This window comes from Lipotes vexillifer, unplaced genomic scaffold (assembly GCF_000442215.2).
Source record: "Lipotes vexillifer unplaced genomic scaffold, Lipotes_vexillifer_v1.1 scaffold1166, whole genome shotgun sequence".
Lineage (NCBI taxonomy): Eukaryota > Metazoa > Chordata > Mammalia > Artiodactyla > Lipotidae > Lipotes > Lipotes vexillifer.
This window is the reverse complement of record NW_006773421.1, coordinates 1,241,016-1,248,149: the sequence shown is the minus strand read 5'-3', so window position 1 is coordinate 1,248,149 and position 7,134 is coordinate 1,241,016. Positions and strand designations below refer to the sequence as shown.

Sequence of the window (7,134 nt, the reverse complement as noted above, 5' to 3'; positions counted from 1 at the left end):
ATTCCTGCTCTTTTGGGGAGGACTTACACTGTAATAGTAGAAGAGGGGTAATGACACTGACCCCAAGGGTGGCCCCGCTTCCAAAAATGACCAGAGGAGTGTATCAGGCCACAGATACCCTAATAATCATCAACGTGTATTTAAAATGTGTATAGAGACTTCTAGAGTTTTTCCTTAGGGGACTACTTATATTACTATTGGCGTCTACACTTGAATCTTCCGGATGTGAATCTACTGATATTCCTTTTGATTCTGACCTATTTGAGGACGGGTATTAACTTAATCTCCCACAGCTGTTATGGTGTACTTTGAAAAGAGGAGGTGTGGAGTATAAAATGAATGGAATTTCAGAGTATTTGGCATCAAAATGAAGCCAGAGATTGACGTGTGGGTCAACTTAGTTTGAAAGGAGCTTGAGTCTGAATAAGCCAAAGCCATTTTCTTAAACTCTTTTCCCAAAGGATTCCTACACACTCAGTGTTGACTAGGCAGTGACATACATGGAAATATCATTGTAATAATTGCCCATGAGGTTTTCTTAAATCCAGTTATCTATATAATGTTCTAAATTTCCTACCCTTTGTCTTATCTAAATCGAACTTTTATTCCAGTAGAAATGAGAATTTACATGGTTATACAGCACCTACATAAAAATCAGTAATTCTGTTTTCATTATAAATAATAGGAATGACTTCCATCGTTATTGAGAAATTTTACCATTCATTTTCTCCATGCCCCACTTCAGGGACTTGTCTTCTGAAGTCTGGGTTATGAGACACACCTCTTTACTAGTCTTTTTCTCATTTACAATCCATTGCTCAAAATGCTTCCAGAGAGATTGTCTAGAAACACAAATCAGATCCCGCCACCCATCCCTTGAACCTGCAGTAAAACCAAGCTCAGACTCGTTTCCACGGTCTTCAAAGCCCTCAAGATCTGACACCAGCTCCCCCTCTGAGCTCATCTCCATGAGCCATCGTTCTCTCCGGTGCACACTAGTCAATCTGTGGTTGCTCAAGTGACACTTTTACTCCTTCATGCCTTTGCTTTAGAACATCTGGTTCATCTTTCCTCTTGGAAGACTCTATACTGGCCTCCTCATCAGAATGAAATTTTCCTTTCCTTGTGATCCCATGGCCACTGGCTTTTACTCTATTTTGTTCTTCTGCATTTTAGAGCTAGTTGTTTGTACGGAACACACCTGAGTTTGAATCTTGGACTGGCACATCCTAGCGGACCGAATTCTTTCTCAGTCATAGTTTTATGATTTTAAAGATGACATGATAATACCCACCTTTGAGCACTGTTTGCAGGATTAAATGAGCTATACAGCACACACCACTGAATTGTGCTGTCTTTGAAACTGGTGTTCATGTACCTGGATCACCTGGAGTGATATTCATGAGACCAGATTTCTGGGATCCCAGATCTACTGGATCAGAATTTATGTACGGGAGTGGGAATCAGAATTTAAAGGGCACCTCTGGTAGTTTTGACACTGGTGGTCCTCAAATTACACTCTGAGCAACATGCCTTAAATGATGTGTTCTTTCAGACAGACTCTGTCTACTTAACATTCACGTCTTCAAGAGCACATTGGACCAGGCAGGTGTAAGAATATTCAGTGCAAAGGTTACTGCAAACAATTAATTATTACAAATGATTTTTAAAAATTGAGTGCAAAAACAGCTGTCAGAATACTGAGTACAATTGGCAGTTGATCTTTAACAAATAAACAAATACTGTTAGCAAAATGCAGAGCCCACTGGAGAAGGCGACCTAGGAAATAATATAATCTATGTAAATTAAGAGAAAATAAAAAGAACTTTTACAATAGTTTTCAGATTAAAGATGACTTCTCCAACCTAATGTCCAGACTGACTGAAAGAACGAACCTCCTGAGTGACAGTCAGGTGACAGTCACCTCCTTATATTCCCTCCCTGTTTCATCCTGCTACCCAGAAGGGTGCTTATGGATCTGGCGCCCTGAAATCCAGGAGGGAGTAGAGGATGTAAATCCAGATTGGACCACAATCTGTTTAAGAACAAGTGGCCATAATGTAGAATGATCAAACATAATGCTGTTAGAATATTTCTCCACTGATTAAAAAAAAAAAGGTGTAATTTCTAGGGTTATCCTGGTGTCAATGCCTCTGGGGAAACATGTACTTTACATATTTAACAGAGAGAGGCTTAGCTTTTGACTATATCATTTCTTCAGTTTTGACATCAAAAGGCTTGCAATTCTATATTGGGGAAAATAATGGGATTTACATGTCACCCTTATTCTGAGCTTCATCTTATATTCTTATTATTCGGGGTTCCATGGCACTGCCATTTATGGGTCTCTTTTTTCTTTCCACTTCCTTTCTCCCTCCTTCCCTCCCTCCCTCTCTCCCTTCTTTCCTTTATTTGTTTTTCATTCTTTTTTTCGTTCTCAAGAAAATATGAAAGTTGAAATGTGCATGAAACATTTTAGGACTTCTAAACTTGAATAGTGTTTCTAATATACTCAGATTTATATTAACTAATATCTAATGTAATCAGTTCAATCAGAATTTGAACTTCTGATCCTTGAAAATGTTGCAGCCCAAAGTGTTTTAACTTTTAGCTACAGTGAAGTTTGAGGTTTCTCTTAATTCTGAGAATCTCAAAAGGTCTTAAGGCCCACGTTTTCTGAGAAATACTTCTAAGTTGAGAATGAGGCTATATGGCAGGAAAACTGCCACTAACCAGCTGAGTGAACTTGAGATCTCAAACCAGGTAACTTGTTATTTTCCTTACCTCCCTTATAAGTAAAGGAAAATGCCCCCTACTTCATGTCCAGGTTTGAAATCCTATTGTTATAAAGCCATATGGGAGTCCTGCTCCCATATGGAGGGGTCTGAGTGCGCCTCCATATTTTTATTTTTTTAATTTTATTTTTATTTTTACTTTTTTTGTGGTACGTGGGCCTCTCACTGTTGTGGCCTCTCCCATTGCGGAGCACAGGCTCCGGACGCGCGGGCTCAGCGGCCATGGCTCACGGGCCCAGCCGCTCCGCGGCATGTGGGATCTTCCCGGACCGGGGCACGAAGCCGTGTCCCCTGCATCGGCAGGCGGACTCTCAACCACTGCGCCACCAGGGAAGCCCTCCATATTTTTATACAGCATTGAGCTGAGGGTTAAAAGTGAATCCGAATTACACCTTAGGGGCATGTTTCTCCAACTGGGCCAGGAGTTGACAGTAGTATTCCAGGGTATACTTGAAGCCATAGGGTTGGCTGAAGCAGAAGATTTGGGGGGAAAATTCATTATTTTTATCTTGGGAAAAAACATCACAGGGATATCAGGGGATAGAAGGGGAAAACTACAATCTAAAACAGAACTGCAGTACTTTCAGGCGGTGACAAGTTCACGCCACATTTTTCAGGCTTTGTTCTCTCCTTGGGACCTGTGAGTTCATCCTCCTCGTGTTTCTTACGGGCCACCTGGAAGCACAGTGCAATTTTCCAGGGACAGGTGAGAAGGAAGAGAGGGCCCTGCAATATTAGGTCGAAACCGAGTTCACTGAGACGCGAGTCGAGGAGGTGACCTCATCCTGTTCCAGAAGCTGCTGAGGTGTCAGCCCCCTTTATCCCGAGGGAGCCTGTTCGGAACGCACCAGTCCGCAGCCGTTCCCTTCTGCAGAGGATGGCCGCCAGGGAAACACACATTTTGATTCTAAGCATAACCTCTGACTGTGCAGCCATGGGAAACAGACCTCTTGGAGCATCAAGCTGGACGGCAGGTGGCAAGAGCCGAATCTGGAAGATGTTCCTTGGGGAGGGAAATTATGGGACAAAATGGATGTGCAAAATGGGGTGGCTGACTCCTGTCTCCGGGACAAGACTCCCAACTGGGAGCTGGAGACTTGGCTCGGAAGACAGAGAACAGGAATCTGGCTCTCTTATTTTATGCCTCTCTGTTGGTCAGATTCTCTAACTTCTAGGCAGTGCCTTTTAGCCTTCTCAACAACAGAAGTCCTTCTTTGAATCAAATCTTATGCAGGAGCCTCGTATGAGACCCAGACGAGAGTAGAGTAGTTCTGACTGGGGGGAAGGGGTGGGTGCACCCTGGTCCTCTTCTCTCTGCTCATCCCTCAGGGACTCTGGAGCACCCCGGGAGGCGGATTCCTCCAAGTAGAACTTCAGCCTCAGTGTCTTGAATCTTGAAAGGACACTCGTAATCACAGAAGAGCCTTCCGGAGCAGCAGTGGGTCTGGTCGTAATGGATTTGGTCTGTCTCTGGAACCTTAGGGATTTGGGTCTGAAAACCAACTTGTCATCTGTAAGTGCTGTGACCTTTGGCACATTAGTCACCCCTCCAGGCTTCAGAGTCTCGATCTGTAAAACAAGGCTAGCAACTGTATCCTCTTGGTTAGGTTGACGGGAGAATTAAACTGCAGGTAACGCATTCAGCAAAGACCTTAAGTAAGTGCCTGAGAGATGATGTTACCATTGTTCTTACCCCAGATATTGCTCTAATTATCATCTCAAGAATGAAACCGTTGGAAGATGCCGCCTCAAGGTCTGTGCTGGTAAAGACTCGCAGGTGTGATGCGGAGGAAGAGACCCGTGAGTGTCAGTGGTGTCTGCCGTGGGCATGTGATGGAGGGAGTGATGACCCAGGGCCCGTGACTGCCACCCTAACTTTATGGGGAGATCGGGACCTTGGCCCTCCTCCCGCATGCCTGCACAAGGAGACGCCCCAATACATATGGAGAATGAAGTGGCGTGCTGGACACATATTGTGGAGCCACCACAGTGGCCCCAGATGGTTTCAGTGCAAGAGGACATAAGTGTTCCCTTCTTCACAGAGGCTACTGCTCTCACCGCCAGTGAGCAGGTGGAAGGTCAGGAGGCCAGCCAAGACCAAACTGTCCTCGGATGAGCAGAGACAATGAAACTGGAGGCTCAGCCCTGACCCTTGGGCTCTTTCTTTCTGTGTGGCTGATACGATAGAAAGTCACCCCCATCCTTAGAAGCCAAGTGGAGCCAGTAGTACCAGGTCCAGGGGCAGGGAAACAAGTGGGCAGCACCCCCTGAGCATTTTCAAGGGTCTAATTCAGCTCATCAGGGCCAGAGATTTGGAGTTGGAGCTCCAAACCGTGTTAAAGTGTGTTCGTTTTGCTGAGCCATTCGTCATCAAGGATTTGAGAGCTGGGGCAGGAGGCCACTAGGTAGAGATTAAGAAGTTCAAGTTCCAAGCCAGCCCCCTTGACATACAGGATACCTTCTACCCTGAAGCTCCACTGCCGTCCTCACGGCCTCATCAGACGACCAAGTGCCAGTCCCAAACCAGGCACTTACTAGGAGTCCCCAAGGGCAGGCTGAGGGTCCAATGTGGCTTTTGACCTCATGTGACTGTCCCCCATCCCAGGCCACCATATGTGGCTTTCTCTCTCTCCCAAAGACTTCACCATGGGGCCTCAGAATAGACTCCTGAATTTTTACACAGCTTATTTCATTTTCCAGCAGAATGAGACACAACGGCTGAAGGTAGCCTGGGAGGAAGGGGCACTCCTCAAAGAGGTCGCAGGCTCACTCTCATAAGGTGAGTGTTGAGAAGCCTCATCACCAAGTTCGTGTTCCCCGTGCTGGCTCATGGGATGTGCATATTGCTGGACACTCTCTCGGTCCTCACTGCCCAGCCTGCTCCTCCCACTAAGTCGAAACAGAGTCTGTGACTTTGGCCCCTGTGTGGGCCAGTGGAGATTAACCGAGGCTGGAGTTTAAGTCACAAAGCTGCCTGCTGTCTAGGGATCTCTGAAGAGAACGGGGACCTTAAACCCTTCTAAAATGTGTCCTGCAGACAGATCCAGTTCACCACGTCACCTCCTGCCTGACACTCCGGTCCCTCCCTAATTATGGGCAGGGTAACTGAAGCATCCACGACAGGCAGGGTTTTAAAATCCTTTCCCTGATGGAGCTACCTTCCCAGGAAAGTGGCCTGACTCGACTTCCCTCACTGACTCTCTCTGTGGCTCAGTCAAGGCTGAATCCTGCTTAATTTAGGAAATTCGTAGTCTATCAGCCTGTTTAATGTTAAATGATCACTGACCTGGTATTACCTTTCTGAGAGCTCAACGGGGTTTATGAGGAGCCTCCCCTGAAAGGCTTAGGGAGACAGAGCCGAGCCGGGCAACATAATCCACTGATGCCATAAGGGCGATGCATGTGCCCTGACCACGCTCCCCTAAAATGAAAACTGCACTTTTGAGGCACTTATACGATGCAGGAATGATGCCTCTTCTATGCAGAATTCCAGAGGCAGCCAATCTAGCAAACTGTGCTCAGAGCCTTGTGCTATGTCAGCATCTGTGCATAGATGCTCAGCCTTTTGGCAGCCCTTCTCTTGGAACATCCCGGTAGGAGGCATCTGTGAGGGAGTGGGTTACAAGCATTTCCCCTGCAGGAGTCCTTGCAGCCATTCACAAATGGCTACGCACAGACTTCCTAAGGTTTAGTCAAATTCCTTGAACACCCTGGGAATGCTCCCACCTGACCTTCCCTCTGCCTGGAATGTTTCTTCCCCAAAGATCAGAAAGGCACTTGCTCTCCTGTTCCCAGGACTTGACTCACATATCGCCTCCTCAGGGCTGCCTTCCTAGGCCGCCTTATTGAACTTTCAACTCCTTCCGCAAACCCTACATGTCCTGTCTCACATCACCGTGGCCCTTCTGTCTATCTGACATAATATTATCATGTGTGTATCAACCTCCTCCATAGGCATGAGCTCCACATGGGCAGAGATTGGTCTGTTTCATCACTGCTGTGTCCTCAGCACCTAGGACAGCACCCTACAAGGTGTTCAATAGGCATTCACGCAATGAATAGATTCTACTCATGGAACCCTGCAATCCATGCAAGGGAACTGCTCAGGGAAAGAATGAGCATGCAGTCAAAAATGCATCCCAGGGGGTTCCCTGGTGGCGCAGTGGTTGAGAGTCTGCCTGCTGATGCAGGGGATGCGGGTTCGTGCCCCGGTCCGGGAGGATCCCACATGCCGCGGAGCGGCTGGGCCCATGAACCATGGCCGCTGAGCCTGCGCGTCCGGAGCCTGTGCTCCGCAACGGGAGAGGCTGCAACAGTGAGAGGCCCGCGTACCGCAAAA

The 7,134-nt window shown here is 46.8% G+C and overlaps 1 protein-coding gene across 1 annotated transcript in view; it reads right to left on the bottom strand.

The window, feature by feature from the left end:
- Positions 1–7,134, bottom strand: part of KCNU1 (potassium calcium-activated channel subfamily U member 1) — a 137,853-nt gene that overhangs the window by 6,966 nt on the left and 123,753 nt on the right. The window lies entirely within an intron of this gene.